Source organism: Podarcis filfolensis (assembly GCF_964270895.1).
Source record: "Podarcis filfolensis genome assembly, chromosome: 8".
Classification (NCBI taxonomy): domain Eukaryota; kingdom Metazoa; phylum Chordata; class Lepidosauria; order Squamata; family Lacertidae; genus Podarcis; species Podarcis filfolensis.
This window is the reverse complement of record NC_139611.1, coordinates 57,151,438-57,169,853: the sequence shown is the minus strand read 5'-3', so window position 1 is coordinate 57,169,853 and position 18,416 is coordinate 57,151,438. Positions and strand designations below refer to the sequence as shown.

The 18,416-nt window shown below is 47.1% G+C and overlaps 2 long non-coding RNA genes across 2 annotated transcripts in view; both read left to right on the top strand.

Annotated features, from left to right (window-relative positions):
• Positions 1 to 18,416, top strand: part of LOC310767883 — a 936,392-nt gene that overhangs the window by 286,095 nt on the left and 631,881 nt on the right. The window lies entirely within an intron of this gene.
• LOC310767904 lies at positions 393 to 16,455 on the top strand. The gene is made up of 2 exons (XR_014551115.1): positions 393 to 484; positions 14,303 to 16,455. It is a non-coding gene; the product is annotated as an uncharacterized lncRNA (long non-coding RNA).

The following is an 18,416-nucleotide window of genomic DNA, read 5'->3' as shown; positions in this document are numbered from 1 at the left end:
GGGGGGCGCTTGCTTTCCGGGGGTCACTGGCGGCGGGGAGCCGGTGCCGCCGCCGGGCTGGCCATGGGAGGCCCCCGCTTCGCTACACAGGACGCCCTGCCTCTTTCTCGCCTCCGGAGGGGGGCCCAGCGTCTGCGCCCCGCGCTCCCGCCCCAAAGTTTCCCCGACGCGCCGCTTCTCCCGCTCTCGGGCCCCGGGGAGCCTCTCCCGGCTCCGCCGCGCCCCGATGCCCGCCCCTCGTGCGCGCGTCCCCCGCTCGGCAAGGAGCAAAGGCAGCCGCCGCCGGGGAAAGTTTCTCCCGGACGGGAGGGCGTGTGGGGTGGCCGGGCGGGGCCTGCCGAGCGCGCCGGGGTGTGGAGAGGCTCCCCCCCTCCTCCGACACTCCGCCTCCGCGCCGCGCTCGTTGCAGCTCGCCGCCGCCGCTCCCGTCTCCAGCTCGGGGACACACGCGCCTTGGCGAGGATGGGGGCCCTCCCTTGTCTAGGTGAGTAAGAGAGGGAGACCCGAGAGGTTTGGACCTGGAAAAGGGCGTGGGGTATGCGGGGGGGGGGCTGGCCGGGCTTCTGCCTGAAAGGAGATCCCACGCTTCCATTCAGTCCCGGGACCTATTTTCCATACCAGAGTCTTAGCCTCTGCCTATGAGGAGTTTCCACGCCATTCAGCCCCGGAGTCTATTTTCCATACCAGAGTCCGGCTCTTAGATTCTGTAGGATTCAAGACGAAAGTGCAGTTGAGCATGTGCAGAGGTAAGCCCTGAGTTTTCACCGCAGTTCTAAAATGTCCCTAAAGATCTCTGTCGTCTTAGACTAAAAGTTCTACTTTTTTGGCCTGTACTGTAATTAGCATACTGGGCACCCTCCATGGAAACTCTCTCTAATCCTGCACACACACACCTCTGATGCGGCCAATTTGCTGCAAATTCCATGCTAGATGTCTGTAGCGCCATCACAAAATAAAGGGGGGATTTCACAAAGTAATATTTTTTGTGATCACCAATGACCCTGGGACCCTAAGGCACCCCAAGAGGAAATGATCCAAACTCTGCCTGCTCTGTTGCTGTGCCATTTGACTCCCATGTGTTCTAATTCCTCCGTTAAAATGGTTGGATCCTGAAACATCTTGTCTAGGGACGCATAAATGGGCCCACTTTGTGCCAGTGTAAACCACTTGTCCTCCTCATGCTTCCAACTACCATGCCAATTCCTTCTGGGTATGAAAGGAAAGCCCAGATAGCCAGTGACGGGCAGAAGACTGCATCTACTAGAGCCAATGTCTGTTCACCAGAAGAGAATAATGTGTGCCTGCCAGGGCCAGGCATGCAGAAATGGCATCCTAGCCCATGAGGGGTCAACCTGTGGCATGAGAGTGTGAAGGGGCACCAGCCTGGCTGGGCATAGTCTTTCCAGTCCTGCACTGCTGGTGCCTGTTTCTCATCTGGTCAAGATGCATGGGATGCCTGTGTGCTGTGGGGAGTACTCTGTCTCCATCCTATGGGCAAGACTGGTAGAAAGACTGGCCACTGTGGAGCAGAGCTGGTCGTCTTAATCACAGGCAGCTGCACATACCTTCAGTTGCAAAAGCTAAAGGGGCCATGAGTTACACTGTTATGGCTCCAACCAAGGTGTCCTTAGGCTTGTGATCCTGACTCAAGCAGGGAGGTGGGCTAGATGGTCTACCATACCCAAAAAAAACCTTGATGATTCTGTTATCTTTAACAAAGAATTCCTACCACCCTCAGCAAGCAACAACTCTCTAGGTTCTTTGAAGAAAACCATGAACTTTGGACCATTCCTTTAGTTGTCTACAGTAGACATGCCCTCCGCTTCCCGCTCCTGTTCTTTGTCTAATCATTCAGGATAAAAAAATAAAATAGAACAGCTCCATTAAGCCAACTGGGTTATCTGTCTTTTTTGTGAACCCATCTATGGGGCTCACCACTCCTATCCTATTTTAAATCTACCTTTCCAGGTCAGACTTGCAGCTGCTCTTATCATGCTAACCACCCTGTGTGTTACACTTGCCTGATTCCAAGCCAGGCCATTGGTCTGCCTAGGTCAGTATTGTCATTTTATTGACACTGGCTGGCAGTGGCTTTCGTTCCGGAGTCTCAGGCATGGCTCCTTCCCAGCCCTATTTGGAGATACAAGGGAATGAATCTGGGAGCTTCTACATGCAGAGCTTGTGCTCTGCCACTGAGCGATGGCTGTTCCTGAAGGCAGGGCCAGCCCAAGGCATTTTGGCACCTGAGGCAAACCACAAAAAAGCACCTCCCTCCCAGCCAAGGAAGAAGGGATGAGCAAAGCTCTGCATCAGGAATATGGGGGGGGGGGGGTTAAACATCTGCATGGGAGTCTGTTGCCCCCATGTACCCTGCCACCTGAGGCTGTGGCCTCACCTTGCCTCATGGGTGAGCCAGCCCTGCCTGAAGGAAAACAGCAAGGACAGAGTAACGAGCATAATTGTGTAGAGTCAAAATATTGCAGAGTTGTGCAGAATACAGTGAAAAACAACAGACAAAAGTGATCTTGTTTTGTTTATTTATAAATAACTTTTATGCCATTTTCATTGCTCTAGGGGTTCATGTGCTTTTGTCGGCTGCTTTTTCATATCTTTGGGGACCTTCTCCTTTGTTTCAGAATGCAACAATGAAGACCTGGTTCAGTAGGCCAAGCTATGGTATAGTGAAACAGGCAGACTCCCTGAAAGGAACTTGCAGTCACTTTGCTCTTCCCCAACCTTTTTTTCTGCTGCTGTGCCAAGGTGTGGCTTAGCATGTTGTCCAAACCAGGACTTGTGGGTTAAGCTCTCTCCTCACTAACCATGAGCTGTAGCCAAGTACAAACCTTAACTACCAGTCCCAGTTCAGATGACTCACCACACTAAGCAGCAAAAAGTAGCAGGGAGGACTCTGGGCACCTGCCTGTTCGTGCAATCTTGCCAAGTCATAGTTTGGCTTGCCATGTTGCATGAGCCAGCTTGGTCCTTCTATAGGGGGGAAGTCTGCCCTCTGGTTTTGGTGTCTTAACGCAACATATAGAAGTAGGAACCTCTTCCAGTGCAAGCAAATCTAAGCATGTGGACTGTGGCATAAGTTGGAATTTCTGCAAGACAGATTCATAGTTTCTCAAGTGTATCAACACATTTACTAACAAACAAGCAAATTGCAAGCTGGCTGAGGAAGGCTGCCAAGAAGGGCTAGGAGTGAGAGCTGTTTGTATATGACTCAGCTTCTCTGAGCGTGTGGTTTGCTTCTTTGATGCATCCTAAAGATGCTGCTTTTAATGTTGTATTTCATATTGCTGCAACCTGTCCTGGAACCTATTGGTAAAGGGTAAGTAGCAATAATAATTACTAACAATAATAACTGGTGCACAGCAGTTCTTTTGTTTTTTTCACCCTACATTATTTTTCTGTTTCTGGAACTATTGCAATAAATCTCTGTAGCAGGAAGTGGAGAAGAAACCTAAGGCTACTGCTTATATATGCACACACCACCAGACAACAAATGAGGTTCCCCAATAATGCTCCGTGTTAAAAGAGTGCACCATGTATGTATGTTTGGATGCATGCACAACATTCCCCACACTTTTGAACTCCAAGACATATGTATAAGAAGCACCCCTGGAATGAACACATGTACTTACCATATAAGCACTATGTGAGGCACAGTCTAGATCTCTTTTTAAGCAAAAGCCTTTTATAGAGAAATCGCTGTTTCTGTACATACATAAAGCTCCTTTGTCCATTCCTTAATTGAGCAGGATGTTTGGGCTCCTCTTGAAAACAAAGCCATGTTTCTGAGGACTGACACAGCAGCCTGCCTAAATTACTGCAAACCCTTTGGTAAGTTCAAGGAATGGCCATAAAGTATTGTGTTTTAAAGGAGGCACTTTGGAAGAGGGACTTCAAGCATCGTCCCATGTCCATCTGCAGAGAGATTTGCAGCAACTGTCCTTCCTCCAACCTCACCTGTACAGAGTGTTGTGATAACAAACTGAATAGAGCATGCAAACCTTTTAAGACTGTTTCATGGACTTCAGGAAAGGCATGCTTCTGCCATTTGTCTCCAGTGCTCAGTGTGGGGCACTGTTGGGCATAACTGAGACAGGCTTAAATTTCCCTTAATTGTTTACCTCCCACTTTGGGCACCATCAGCCTTGGCTTCCCTGGTCCAAATCTCGCCCATCACCAACCACCTGTTCACTACAGTCACATATGAACATTTGAAGCTGCCTTATACCACCACTGGTCCTAGCCAGCATTGCCTTCTCTGGCTAGCAGTGATTCTTCAGGTCTTTCCTAAGACCTAAGTGCATAAGGACCAGGGCCCAGCTTTGGGCCAAAACAGCTCCACATCAGCATAGTACACCAGGGCTGAAAGGTCTGCACTGAGCGCGCAGCCTCACTTAACCTTTGTTCCATACTTTCTAGATACAGGCCTGTGCTTTAAAGCTCCATGTCTCTCTCTTACACGCTCTCTCTCTTTAGCCATGGTGCTTTCCCCATGAAAACCCACTCTTTACTGCTGAATCAGAACAAACAGCAATTCGGGTTTTTCACAGATGGCCATTTGCTCCAATTCAGCCTTGAAAAGCGGGTTTTCATGGGGAAGGCTCTGGAAGAAACAAACTAAAAGAGTGCTTGGACACAGAGCTTTAAAGTGTGGACCTGTGCTTAAAAATCCAGCAGAAAAGGAAGTCTGGATGAGACCAGGTTGTCAGTACATTACCAAACTTGTTATGGCTGTGGGGGTTGTCTTAAGGAGCACCTGCACTTCAGAACTGACCACAACACCTTCCCAGAAGTACACATACAGAACCATAATTAGGCAGCAAACAGACAAATAAGAAAAATAAGCTGTACTTTGAGCTCACTTCTTTGGGATGGGGGAGCAGGATGGGAGGGTCTCAACACTCCCACAAATACAATGAGTGTCCTTTGGTGAGGAGCGGACACACAGCTCACCTAGTTGCCTCCCTGTCCTTGGGAGTCTCTCCTTCCCTGGAATTTTATCTTCTTCTCTTCCTCCCACCAACCTATGGAATGCTTGTTTTATAGATCAAGGACCCTATTCAAAATACCTAAATTGAAGTATGATTCACAGTAAAAAGAGTGACTACTGTTAAACTAAGCGGCAGCATTTTTTGAGGCTTCTGCCAAAGTGATCAATGGCCTCTTGCAGGCCCTTCCAAAACACTGGGGAGAATTTTCCTGGGTGATAAGATTTGGGTGTCCAGCATGCAGGCAGCTTTGTATGCAGAATGGCAAAGCTCACAAACTTTCCCCCACCCCATCATGGAAACTGAGAGCAGAGTGGAAAGAGGCTCCGTGTCACTTTCCAGTGCCCAAAGTTATAGTCTTTTTTCCCTCCTTCTCTCCAACCCCCACCCCTTGCGAGTCACCAATCCAGCCACTCCAAAGATCAAAACTGGGAAAGGCTATTATGCACTGACTCTCAATTTCCACACGAGGATGAGGAGGACAGAGCCAAGTTTCATTTCACATTTGCACTTTGAGCCAGTTTTTGTCCATTTCTAAGCCTCAGGCTCCAAGGCTTTTTGCTCTTAAGATGGCACAGCAGGAACAAGACAGGGAACTAGTTTTCTTCAGGAGCTCAGAAGGTGCTGTTCAGCTCATTTTCAGCTTCTCTGATAAATGCTTTGCCAATGCTGTTTTTCTCAGGTAGAAACTCACACTGGAATTTGGGTGGGAGGGAAGTGCTGGTGAGGATCTCAGTGTTCACTTCCATGAGAAAATTGTGTCACTCCTCTCGATCATTTTTGCTTGCACCCTTAGCGTACAGATGCCTCTCTTGGTCCCCTCACAAAATACCTCTGTGAGGTAGACCACTGTTTTGACATGTTACAGATGAAGCAGAGAGAGAGAGACGGAGACTTGCTCACAGTCCAGGCAGTAAATAAGCTATGGCAGCCTTCACCAACCAGCACTTTTGGACTACAACTCCCATCAGCCTCAGCCAGCACAGCCTGGGACCTCCTCTAGCTTCCTATATAGTACTGTCTGGCTGTTTGCTGCTTCAGATAGGTCTGCTTTGTGATTCTGGAACTTTCCAGAGAGGTGAAACACACAGAGCTTATCCTCATTACTCATTAACACTCACTTTGTGCTTTAGCTTGAGGGCAAGGCCTTTGCTGGAATTTTCTCTAGCCTGGACAGTCACACCTCTGCTAACCTGCACTTGACATCGCTGCTTTCCTTCTCTCTGGTCACAGCAAACAACACCTTTCAGCTGTAATTTATGAGCTCCTGTTAGAGGGAGAGCCTTGAGGAGCTGGAAAAAAACTCTCCCCAAGGTTTCTGTTAATTTTTACCTCAACGGTGAGTGTGTCAAAGGCACTGCTCAATTTGTCTCTTGCCTGGGCACGTCCTGGCTCCCTCCCGGCTGGAGCAACTGCCTCAACATGGCGGCGGAATTGGTGGTGGTGCTTCTGTGCTTTCGTGAGCCACGCTGTGACTTGTGGCCACTAATAAATAACAGCATTTGATATTGTGTGAACCACCTTGTTTGCTCCAAGTTCAGTGGGCACAAAGCAAAATGGCAGCCCTGAGCCTGGTGACTAGCAGTAAATCTCAGGACTAGCTGGACTTATTTCTTCACCAATAGCTCCACCAATCCCAAGCCTCTATAATCATGAGGAAACTCCATTTGACTCTGTTGGAATTGCTTCTGACCATCAGCGAATCAGCTCTGGTTCCATGTCTGCTTCTGCACCAAAATAACAATGAACAGTTTCCACAAGGAGTCCTGAGCATTTCAGTTCTGTGTTGGGACAAAGTTAAGAGAATCCTAAAAGTGCTTCACATCATATCAGCTCTTGCAGGCCTGATTTTTGCAGCAGGTTTTGTGGTGTGTGCATATGTTCTAATGTACAAATTGCCATTTTTTAATTGAGGTATGACAGATTAGTTTGCCCACAGCTTCACTCATAATAAGCTAGAAATGGATTTTAAAGTTGTAAGAAACAGAAGGAAGCACTTCAGTGTCATGCCATCTCTTTGGGGAATTGTGCATATGTGACAGCACTTATTTCTGTGTAATGCTGTTCTTGAGCTCTTGCATTCTCGTTGTTATGAAGTCATTGCTGCTTAGTGATGCTCATCAGGAAGTCAGACCGGTCATTTCTCAAGCTAAGGGGTTTACAGCCTCCCTGCCCCCCAGTTGCTGCCTGAAGAATAGGGTGGCCCCTGAGAACACCAAAAGAAGTTGTTTCCGTGTGAATGCACCAGTACCAACCGCAGCCCTTCAAGGTCATCTTTTTGGCATCTGTCCAGTGGCGTAGCGTGGGGGGTGCAGGGGGGGCCGGCCGCACCGGGCGCAACATCTGGGGTTAGGGCAAATCCACGGGTTAGGGGGCGCAAATTACTTGCCTTGCCCCGGGTGCTGACAACCCACGCTACGCCACGGCATCTGTCTGTCTCTGTAGACAATGGAGGAGTGTGCCTTCGGTTTGAGGCCAAACCATTGGAGAGTTACAGCACCTGCTGTGGCTGTAGAGACCAATACGGGACAGACATGTCTTGTTGCCGCTGGGGCAGATAAAGGCGTCCGGTTGTGTTGCTACAGGTGCACCATGGTGTTTCTTTTCTATGTGCTCCTCCCAGTGGTCATTCCTCCTCTGGTCATTTCTTATTTCAATATTCCATTTTTTTTCTGACACCAACACTGTAGCCAATGCTTCTGCCAGTCTAGCAGTCTGAAAGCATGCCAGTGCAAGTAGATAAGTAGGTACCGCTATGGTGGGAAGGTAAAGAGCGTTTCTATGTGCTCTGGTTTCCGTCACAGTGTTCCGTTGCGCCAGAAGCGGTTTAGTCATGCTGGCCACATGACCTGGAAGGCTGTCTGTGGACAAACACCGGCTCCCTCGGCCTGAAGCGAGATGACTGCTGCACTCCCATAGTTGCCTTTGACTGGACTTCAACATCCAGAGGTTGTTTACTTTTTACCTTTATACCTTACGTTGTTGTTGTTTAGTCGTTTAGTCGTGTCCGACTCTTCGTGACCCCATGGACCAAAGCACGCCAGGCACTTCTGTCTTCCACTGCCTCCCGCAGTTTGGTCAGACTCATGTTTGTAGCTTCGAAGACACTATCCAACCATCTCGTCCTCTGTCGTCCCCTTCTCCTTGTGCCCTCCATCTTTCCCAACATCAGGGTCTTTTCCAGGGAGTCTTCTCTTCTCATGAGGTGGCCAAAGTATTGGAGCCTCAGCTTCAGGATCTGTCCTTCCAGTGAGCACTCAGGGCTGATTTCCTTAAGAATGGATAGGTTTGATCTTCTTGCAGTCCATGGGACTCTCAAGAGTCTCCTCCAGCACCATAATTCAAAAGCATCAATTCTTCGGCGATCAGCCTTCTTTATGGTCCTTACTTCTCTATGGTCCTTATGTTATCTATCAATTAAACACAGCGCATATGTTCAGTTGTACTTGCAATGTCTAAAATCTGCATTCTCCATTTTGAGAGTTGATGAACTGCAAAGGCTTTTTGCTCAACACATTAGTCTAATGCCTAAACTCTAAATGGTTGAGATGGGTTTATGTGCTCTTGCACAGCTCTGTGTAACTTCAATGAGGCTTACAGAGAACTTGCTGCTGGATTATATTGCCCATAAGAATTTGTCCCCCTCATGCCTTTGTCAAAGGAGAACTGAGCTCTTTGCTTTATTGACTCATGTGACTAAGAAACCCCATATCAGTGTTACAAATCCTATTACTTCCTCTCCCTACTTCCAGCAATTACTCTGGGATGGGAATGTGTCCATAGACAGCCTCCCCTCTCTAATCAGCCTGCTCCATTCAGCGAGGAGCGATACTCAAATCCAGGCCTGCTCGTGTCCCAGTTTATCACTGTGTAAGTGATTTTGTATTATCCTAGCTACTGAATACCCCAACCGGCAGTCTGAATCACCAGCTCAGACAGATTTGAAAGGAGGTGACTTGCATCTTTGTGCTTCAAAAAGGCATCACAAGAAATTTGCCTCCCTCCCCGCCCCCCCAAAAAGGTGACTGCCACTCCTGCTGAGGTGATGCTGAGCAACTCCAGCATCCACCAAACTCACAGAAATAGATCAGTCTGCTTTTTTCCCCTTAGAGACATTTGAGGCCGATCCCTCTCAACAAGAGATTTTGAAATACAGTAGATGAATTGCTGTAGATTCCACAGTATAAATCAACCTTCCCATAACTGGTGGCCTCCAGATGTTTTAGGCTATGGCTGCCATCAACCTCAGCCAGCACATCTGTCAGATTGTGCGGCTGATGGGAGCACAGCTGTGCTGGCAAGAGTTGCATTCTGAAACATCTCGAGGGCACCAGGTTGGGGAAGGCTGCCTTAAACTGAGCATAGCATGTGGTGTATGTTCATTCAAGGATACACCTGCAGGTTCTGCACCAGAACAATTGTTCCGCAAGCTTCAAGTCACACACTTCTGTTTGTCTCGTGATTTCTAGGCATGGGTCTGAGAGGTTTTTCCTTCTTCCTGGCACTTTCCCCAGAAAATCCCACTGTTTACTACTGAATGGGGGGGGGGGGTTGTTGTTACTGTTTTGTTGCTTCTGTTTTGAGTATTAATTTGTGCTTTTATTTTTTTAACCATCTTGAGATCTTTTGATGAACAGTGGTATATAAAATCTTAACAACAACAGTTGCATTTTCTCTGGATTGGTATTTGTTCTTATTCAGTGGTAAGCAGTGGGTTTTCCCACGGAAGGCAATGAGACGAAACGAAAGCCTCTCAAACTCATTCCCAGAAATCAAAGGGCAAAGGGAAGTGAACATGGGACAAACAAACGTGAGGATGAGCCTTAAGGCAGCAAACCTGTGCACACTTTCCTGGGAGTAAGCTCCACTGAACCCAGTTGGATTGATTCCCAAAAAAGCGACAGCATCGTAAGCCTGCAGTTTAATGCACACTTCCTTCACTGAATTTAGTGGCCCTTAATCTCTCATAAGCAAGTGTGTGTGTGTGTGTGTGTGTGTGTGTGTGTGTGTGGTGCAAAAGCGAGAGCTAAGCTTTTATCATGCTTCTTGCTCCACTCCCCCTGCATAACACCAACGTTCAAATGAATAAATAAAAATAAAATATATGTACAGTGCTGGTGTTACTTTTTTATTGTCTGTAAATAACTCACTTTTGCAAATGGGAGGTTTCCCAAGGCATTCCCCCATCCCAGCATGCAAAGCACAGTGATATCTCACTGGTCGCCCTGGAATTCAAAGGGCCCGGAATTGATAAGGCGGCTGCTCTGTTTGCATGTGAAACAGCACTGAACTTTCTTAAGAGTTTATAGCTATCTTGAAACTGGGTGGAGATGCAGATTGCAGGGAAAAGTAGTGGATTGCATTGCCCAGCTCAATCTCTAAACTGACCTTCAATGTGCTAAAAGGCTTAGGTGCCCTTAGGGTTGACACTACCTTTACTGCTCCTGCTGCCTGGCAGGCAGAAATGTAGGGGGTGGATCTTTTCCCGGAATGGAGATCAAGGTGACAGCCTGGAAAATCTTCATTGCTTAATTTTGGCATATCAGACTCCTATTAATGGCTCAAGAGAATGGCCAGTAGAAAAGCGGGGGAGTGCCAGCCCTACTTCCAGAAAACATTTTACTTTTGTATCTCATTCTCCATTTTACTGTGACCATCGAAACATTTATGCACGCGCAAAATAGGAAAAGTGAAAGCCTGAAATGGGGTGACCTTGGATATGAATTTATGTGACATGAGTTCATTGGGAAGCCCACAAGATATACCATGACACACTCAACACTGGGATTCAGACAAACCAAGACCCCTCAATGAAGAAATATGCAGGAAAATACTGGAAATGCGAGAAAAAGATTGAAGTTGGTGTCATGTCTAGCCTAGACCTGATGCTAGACACTTGAGTTCTAAGAAAACGAACCAGACACTCTGCAGGTCAAGGGCCTTGGGGAGCGGGCAGGGTCTCCTGCAATCAGTGTTGAAGATCCTGTGGAATTGTTGTTGGAGAAGGAGGTGGAGCCACCACTCAATCCTCAAGAACAGTGTCACCATAAGGGCCAGGCCAAAGAGAAACAGCATAGCATGCATCGACGAACCAGAGTCGTTGCTCGGCTCATGATTATGCAATCCCTGAAATGCCTTTACTACCAGCAGTAGTAGTATACTCTGGTCTAGGAAACCAGAGTGTATAAGGTCTCCTCCTTGACCCTTCCAATTTCTGGAAACAATGTAGGTCTGGCTGCTGTCACTCCTGAGTCTCATACACTTCTGTGTTGTATCTTGTGTGAACTCCTCTGCTATTGACCTTGTACCACTGCCTGACTTTGTCTCTGGATGATGCTTTGAACCTGGACTGATTCTCTGTGCTTGACCTTGCTTTGCATGGTCCGGGCTGCACCTTATCCCAATGCTCTCCTTCGTGAGCATTTACTGCTAAGAGGCTTATACCTCCTGGGACCAAGACCCTGGCTGCTGAGGGGATTCCTTGGAGCATGTTACTTTATATATATATCTCACTTTATGGAAATGATGAAGAGAGGGTACGGAGTCCCTAAACAGAGTCCCAAACCCATTTACAAGACAATAGCATAAAAGTACAGTAGATTCTATTATATATTGTGGGGTTTGTTTGTTTTTTTGTATTTTACAGTCTAGTAAAGCACTTTGTACAGAAGGTTCATTAAAATAATGCAGGGGCTGATATACTGAAAGTGTTAATCCAAAATAATTACCTAATACCCTAAAATAGCCACCAACATCCAACGCAAGAACCAACACCAGACTAGCCACCAAAAGTCAGTCTATTCATGCTGCCCCAATGCCTGCAGGAATAATAAGGTCTTCACTGGGTGGGGAATAGATAGCCACTTTGGCCCCAGACAATCTTCCCTGGGGAGGGCATTCCGTAAGGGGGTGAGGTGGGGCTACCACAGGAGAGACCTCCCATTGTTGCCCTCCAAGCATCTCTCAGATGGGACACAGAGCAGGACCCTATATCTTGATCTTGGGGTCCAGGAGGAAGCCAAGAACACTCTAGGCTGCTAGGCCAACACCTGGCTTTGACACCTGGGTGCCCAGGTGTTACAAGCAGCATTTTATTATGTCTCTCTCACTGGCAGCAGAGAAACATGAAAAAATATTTTAATAAGGCATGCTATCCATACTGGGGTTTCGCACAGTCACAGTGGCTGAATATGTTTTCCAGAAATGTAGCAATGAGCGGGGGTGGAGGAGATAAATAGATTTAATGGGGCACTTTTAATGGGGCAAAAGTGAAACTGGTTACTGAAGCAATTGCAAAAGCACTATTCTTTAACCCAAAAAGCAAAAATAAAAATGTTACCAACATGTTAGCATAAACACATGGAGTAAAGACTTAAGAGTAAGTTTGTAGGGTTGCTTATTGAGAGCTTCAGTATGCTGATGACAACATAGTGTGAGCACGCTCAGAGGATGACCTCCAAACCATCCTAAATATCTTTGCAGAAGCTTACGAAAAGCCTGGCCTATCACTCAACATCCAAAAAACCAAAGTGCTGCACCAACAAGTACAAAATAACCCCTCTGCAGTGCCACAAATCCAACTCAGTAGTGTAACGTTGGAAATTGTCGATCACTTCTCCTACCTAGGCAGTTCTCTTTCTACAAGGGCCAACACTGATGCTGAAATCCAGCATCGCCTGAGCTCTGCAAGTGCGGCTTTCTCCTGATTGAAGTGCAGAGTGTTTGAGGACCGGGACGTACGTAGGGAAACCAAAATGCTTGTTTACAAAGCTATTGTACTACCAACCTTACTATATGCTTGTGAAACAGGGACCACTTATAAACACCATCTCCAACTACTCAAAAGATTCCATCAACGGTGTCTCCAAAAATTTTTACACATCACTTGGGAAGACAGGCGAACTAATATCAGTGTACTGGAAGAAGCAAAGATCACCAGTGTTGAAGCAATGATTCTTCAACATCAACTTCGTTGGACTGGTCATGTTGTGCGGATGCCTGATGATCGTCTTCCAAAGCAACTACTCTATTCCAAACTTAAAAATGGAAAGTGTAATGCTGGAGGTCAACAAAAGAGGTTTAAAGACTGTCTCAAGGCAAATCTTAAAAAATATAGTGGAAACACTGGCCTGCGAGCACTCCAGTTGGAGAACAGCCTTTACCAAAGGTGCCATGGGCTTTGAAGACACTCGAACTCAGGACGCAAGGGAGAAACGTGCTACAAGGAAGGCACGCTTGGCAAATCCACACCGTGATCAGCTCCCACCCGGAGACCAATGTCCCCACTGTGGAAGGACGTGTGGATCCAGAATTGGCCTCCACAGTCACTTATGGACTCATTGTTAAAACCGTGTTTATGGAAGACAATCTTACTCGGCTATGAGTGATCACCAAAGAAGAAGAATTGAGACGTTTGTGCAGTAGCGGGAGAGAGCAACTCAGAACAAGGTATTCTCAGTAGTTGTACAGAGTTCAATAAATGGTTACGGCCTAAGAGACAAGAGATAAAGATTTAAGCTCAAAAGCAGCCCTTTTCAGACAACCCCAAACAACTGAACAGGGGATGGCGCCAGCTAGCTTTGTCTCCAGTGTCACCCAACGCTTGCACATTTGTTGAACATGGGAGAGGCAACTCCTGGGTTTGTGCAGCTGTGTGCACATGGGGGTTACCAAACATTGGGAATCCTGTGCAATTAAGGTTGCTGACCAGGTAGAAGTCCAAACATCTGGTTGTGGGTCCAAATATGCTTACTGTCAGAGCACCTCTTCTGCAAATGAATTCTGCAAATGTTCTGAAACCCAAGATTCTGTTCAGGAAGGTAATCTGTAACTAGCTAAATTGGATTGATGTTACTTGTCTCATTTGCAAAGTCTGGTGTGCAATTGTTGCCTTCCCTTCTTCCCCAATAAATTTATATTTTGGCATTTGGCTTCAGTGGTTTTAAAAGACTATTCTCTAGAATTTCTCGCTAAAAGCTTTTCCCCGTGCTAAGATTGCATGACTAAGCTACATTTTTGTCTTCTAAAAATAGTCCACAAGATTATTTGGGGTGGGAGGTGAGTAAGTAAATCCAGAGTCTCCTTGTTTTTAACTTTCCCCCCTAGAGCTGGACTCCTGGGAAATGGGGCTAAGAAACTTAGACTCCTGGGAAATGGGGACAGACTTTGAGGGCTGGCTACTAAGAAAAAGCCCCCTGCCCTTCCCAGTCTGTCTGTATGTAGTGCTGAGACCAGGTGGTAATCATTGACAAGACTATATCTGAAACAAAAAGTTGCAGTGTTTCCTCTTTATCCCCTAACAGGTGCCACACTCTCCTCCAGGGTATGAAGAACTGAAAGGGGACTCAAGCAGGCCAATTCACTCCCTCACCTCCAGTTTTCTGCTTTTCACTTCCAAATGATGCTCAGCGTTATGTCGCTTCAAGCAGCACAGGTTACTCACTCCTCAATAGGCTTTTTTGAGATGGGGAGGGAGTCCTCCTTCTAGGACTTGGGGGGGGTGTACTTCTGCACACCTCAGAGTTCACACATCTCATGGCAAAATAGTGAACGAAGTGGAGCTGAGAGGAGTGTGGGCCGAAGCCTGAAAAAGAGTAACAGAGAAGGATAAGAACCTTTTGGATAAGTGGCCAATCCTGCTCACTGCTCAGAGCCTCTGCCTTATCCTGACCAGGAATCTGATACATGTGTGTCTTCTCCAGTTACATGCATCACACACACACATACACACACACACACACACACACACACACACACACACCTCGCAGAGCTCTCTTTGTTGATCCATCTTCATCCCACACCATCTTTGAACTTGGCTGTTTCCAATGGAAGAAGAAACCTCTTTAATGTGCCTTTGTCCTTCAGATCCAGAGCAGACCGACACCCCCCCCCCGCATGCTCTGTGTGTGCCACAGTCTCTCATAGTGACTCCATTGTCTGGAGAAATCTTTTCCTCCAGGACATGGGAAGCGGTGGGTGGGTGGCACCCTCTGGCCTCTGCTTTTTCATCTTTCTCCGCTGACACAGGGAGGATTCCTCCACCCACCCTCCAGCCCCGTTTCTCTTTCCTCTTCCTGCCTTCCCCAACATCTCCAATTCCACATCCCTTCCCATAAAAGCTGCTGATGCAGGATGCATCCCTTCCCTGTCCCACATACTGGACCCCCAGGACAGCAAAGAAAACCTCTGAGAGATCAGTACTGACCGAGGGACTCATCCTAGCCAGCAGAACCAAGGTTGCACTGGATGTTTGGCATAATTTGCAACAGCTGCTGGAAAGGAACTCGGTGGTTAAATTGTGTGTGTGTGTAGAATTCCTTCCCCAGAGCAGATGGGAGGGAGAGCTCCTATAGCCTTTGCCGTCAAGACTCTGTTGTTACATACATGTAACACTGTGTGCGTGTGTGTTTTCCTGTTCCACACAAATGCAGAAAAACCTTGCAGAATATAGAGCCAGGCACATAATGCAGCTTTCCATAAACCTCAGCTCTCCTGCTGCTCAGTAACTCTAACCATTGCAAAGCAGGTTTCTAGTTCCTGTGGATGTGAGGCCTATGAGCCAACTCCTAGGGGCCGAGGTCCCTTCACACACACACACACACACACAAACACACCCATCATAAAATATTTGAGGAAGCTGAGCCCCCCCACTCATTCATGGGTTTTGCCATTTAAATGGTGTGTATGTGCCTCATATTGTGATCAATTATGTGGGCTAAGGCTTACCTGTCCCTCTGTATTTTATTCAATTGGGCACCCCTGAGTGAGAAAAGATTCTGAAATCAAAGAAGCTGAGGGTGGGGTTTCAGTGCCCTTCCCTCTCTCTCTGCATAGTAGCAAAGAAGCAGTATAAAGAAGGCAACAGAAGCACAAATATGCAAATATGTTTGATTTGCAAAGTTTGTACAGGTTGGCTCAGAATGTGGCTTCTTTCAGGAAAGAGTACCCACCAATGCCTTGCCTATTGCTAGAATAGCTCTACATGCCAGGAAGACCAGGAGATCTTGCCATACATACTGTTATAAGTTTGTGGGGTGCCTGGACTCCCCTTCTACTTACTGAGTGCCATACACTGGATTTGGCATGTTAAAATACAAGCCAGTAGCTTGCCTGGTAATGGCCCACAGAAGATGAGACTTTAGGGAGACAAATGGAGTGGCTCTGTGCCCCTTCCCTCAACTCAGAATTAGTCAGAAAGCCAAAACCTTTGAAGTGGGGTTTTAGAGTTGGAAGGAGAGCAATTGTTTTTAGGATTGCAGCTGGAGGAAAAATAGTTGCAGTCGGTTAAACGCAGCAAGTTGAGCAGAGGGGCAGGGGGCCAAAGCTGATTTCTGCCGGCATCCAAGACGGTGGCCATGGGAGAAGCAAGAACCTCTTGGAGTGTTAACGTTGTGAGTCCCTCCATTTTAAGCTCAGTTTGTATATATGTGAAAATAAACTATATATCATAAAGACACCACAGTCTCTGCTGTGCCTCCTTTCCTAAAGGAAACAAGGAACCCAGAACCCTGGAATCTCACACTCGGGTGGTGTGTAGCACAGAATAGTTCTCTATACCAGGAGGACCGGGGGATCTTGTCATACATATTAATTCACCAGCTTCTCTTAGAATGTACCATTTCAGGCTATTAGATGGGGAGGGCACAATGAATGTTTAAAGGTTCGATCATGAATAAATCTGCACATAGGAGAATGCCATATTAGAGTCAGGCTGAACATTTCTCACTGCCATGCCAACTGTTAGATGAGGAGGCCAAATGTGCAAGCCGGTCAGGAAGGAACTGAAGCATGGGGGCCCACTAAGACCAGAGGAGTCCTTGACTCTGGGCCTCTCTGAACAAAGAACAGAAACTATGGATGAGCCACTTCTTACAGAGTAAATGGTGGCACTTCACACCACAAGAGAAGAGCTTCATGATCAGTGAGGGGTTGTACCAACACCCCCGGGGGGGGGAAATATGCTTCCCCAAAGTCTAGTCTGTGGCATTGCCTTAAGCAGCCCTTCGTCTCTCTTGAAGCAGTCAGACTCCGGATCTGTGTTATTTTAAATCTGCATTTTAATCCCCCAGTGCTGCAAATAACCTGAAATCAAAGGCAACTGAAGAAGAAAATAATACCCATCTCATATAAACACACACAAGCTTGCAGATGGATGACTCTGGAAGTAATGAGGCTGGGAAAGACATAATGTCAAACTCTTCCCCTTCAGCATTCAGCCACAGTATCTAAAGGCTTGCAACTTCCTGCAGATTCCGGGACTCAGTTCTTTGGATTCATGGTAAAAGCCTCAGTCATGACACAGCAAGCATAGGGAGCACTGTCATTCCAGCTTTGTAGGAACCTTGATGTGAGCTCTCTTCTGAGTGGTTTCCAAGAGGGCTACTGTGCTCATCAGTTGCCAAAAAAACAACAACCCAGCAACCCTGAACTGATGACATAGACCTTCATGGTGGTTGACATATGCTCAAATTTCTCTTTGGTTATATGTACATGTGTTGCAAAGCCAGGAGGAAATACATCCAAATGGGAGGTGTAGGGTGTAATTTTTAATGTTCCCCCACATTAAAAGACAGGTACACAAACATCAAAAAAACAAAGATCATGGCCACTGGTCCCATCACCTCCTGGCAAATAGAAGGGGAAGAAATGGAGGCAGGGAGAGATTTTACTTTCTTGGGCTCCATGATCACTGCAAATGGTGACAGCATCCACGAAATTGAAAGACGCCTGCTTCTTGGGAGAAAAGCAATGACAAACCTAGACAGCATCTTAAAAAGCAGAGACATCACCTTGCCAACAAAGGTCCGTATAGTTAGAGCTATGGTTTTCCCAGTAGTGATGTATGGAAGTGAGAGCTGGACCATAAAGAAGGCTGATCGCCAAAGAATGGATGCTTTTGAATTATGGTGCTGGAGGAGACTCTTGAGAGTCCCATGGACTGCAAGAAGATCAGACCTATCCATTCTTAAGGAAATCAGCCCTGAGTGCTCACTGGAAGGACAGATCCTGAAGCTGAGGCTCCAATACTTTGGCCACCTCATGAGAAGAGAAGACTCCCTGGAAAAGACCCTGATGTTGGGAAAGATGGGGGGCACAAGGAGAAGGGGACGACAGAGGACGAGATGGTTGGACAGTGTTCTCGAAGCTACCAGCCTGAGTCTGACCAAACTGCGGGAGGCAGTGGAAGACAGGAGTGCCTGGCGTGCTCTGGTCCATGGGGTCACGAAGAGTCGGACACGACTAAACGACTAAACAACAACACATGAAACATCTGGCAAAGTAGGAAATAAGCATAGTGGATAGATGGGGAGCTGGAAACTCCTTTCTACTGTGCTAGTTTTCTTCCTCAGGTGTGGGAGCATTTAAATTGGCACTCCATCTAGCTGTCCATCTAGATCTATATTGTCTACACTGACT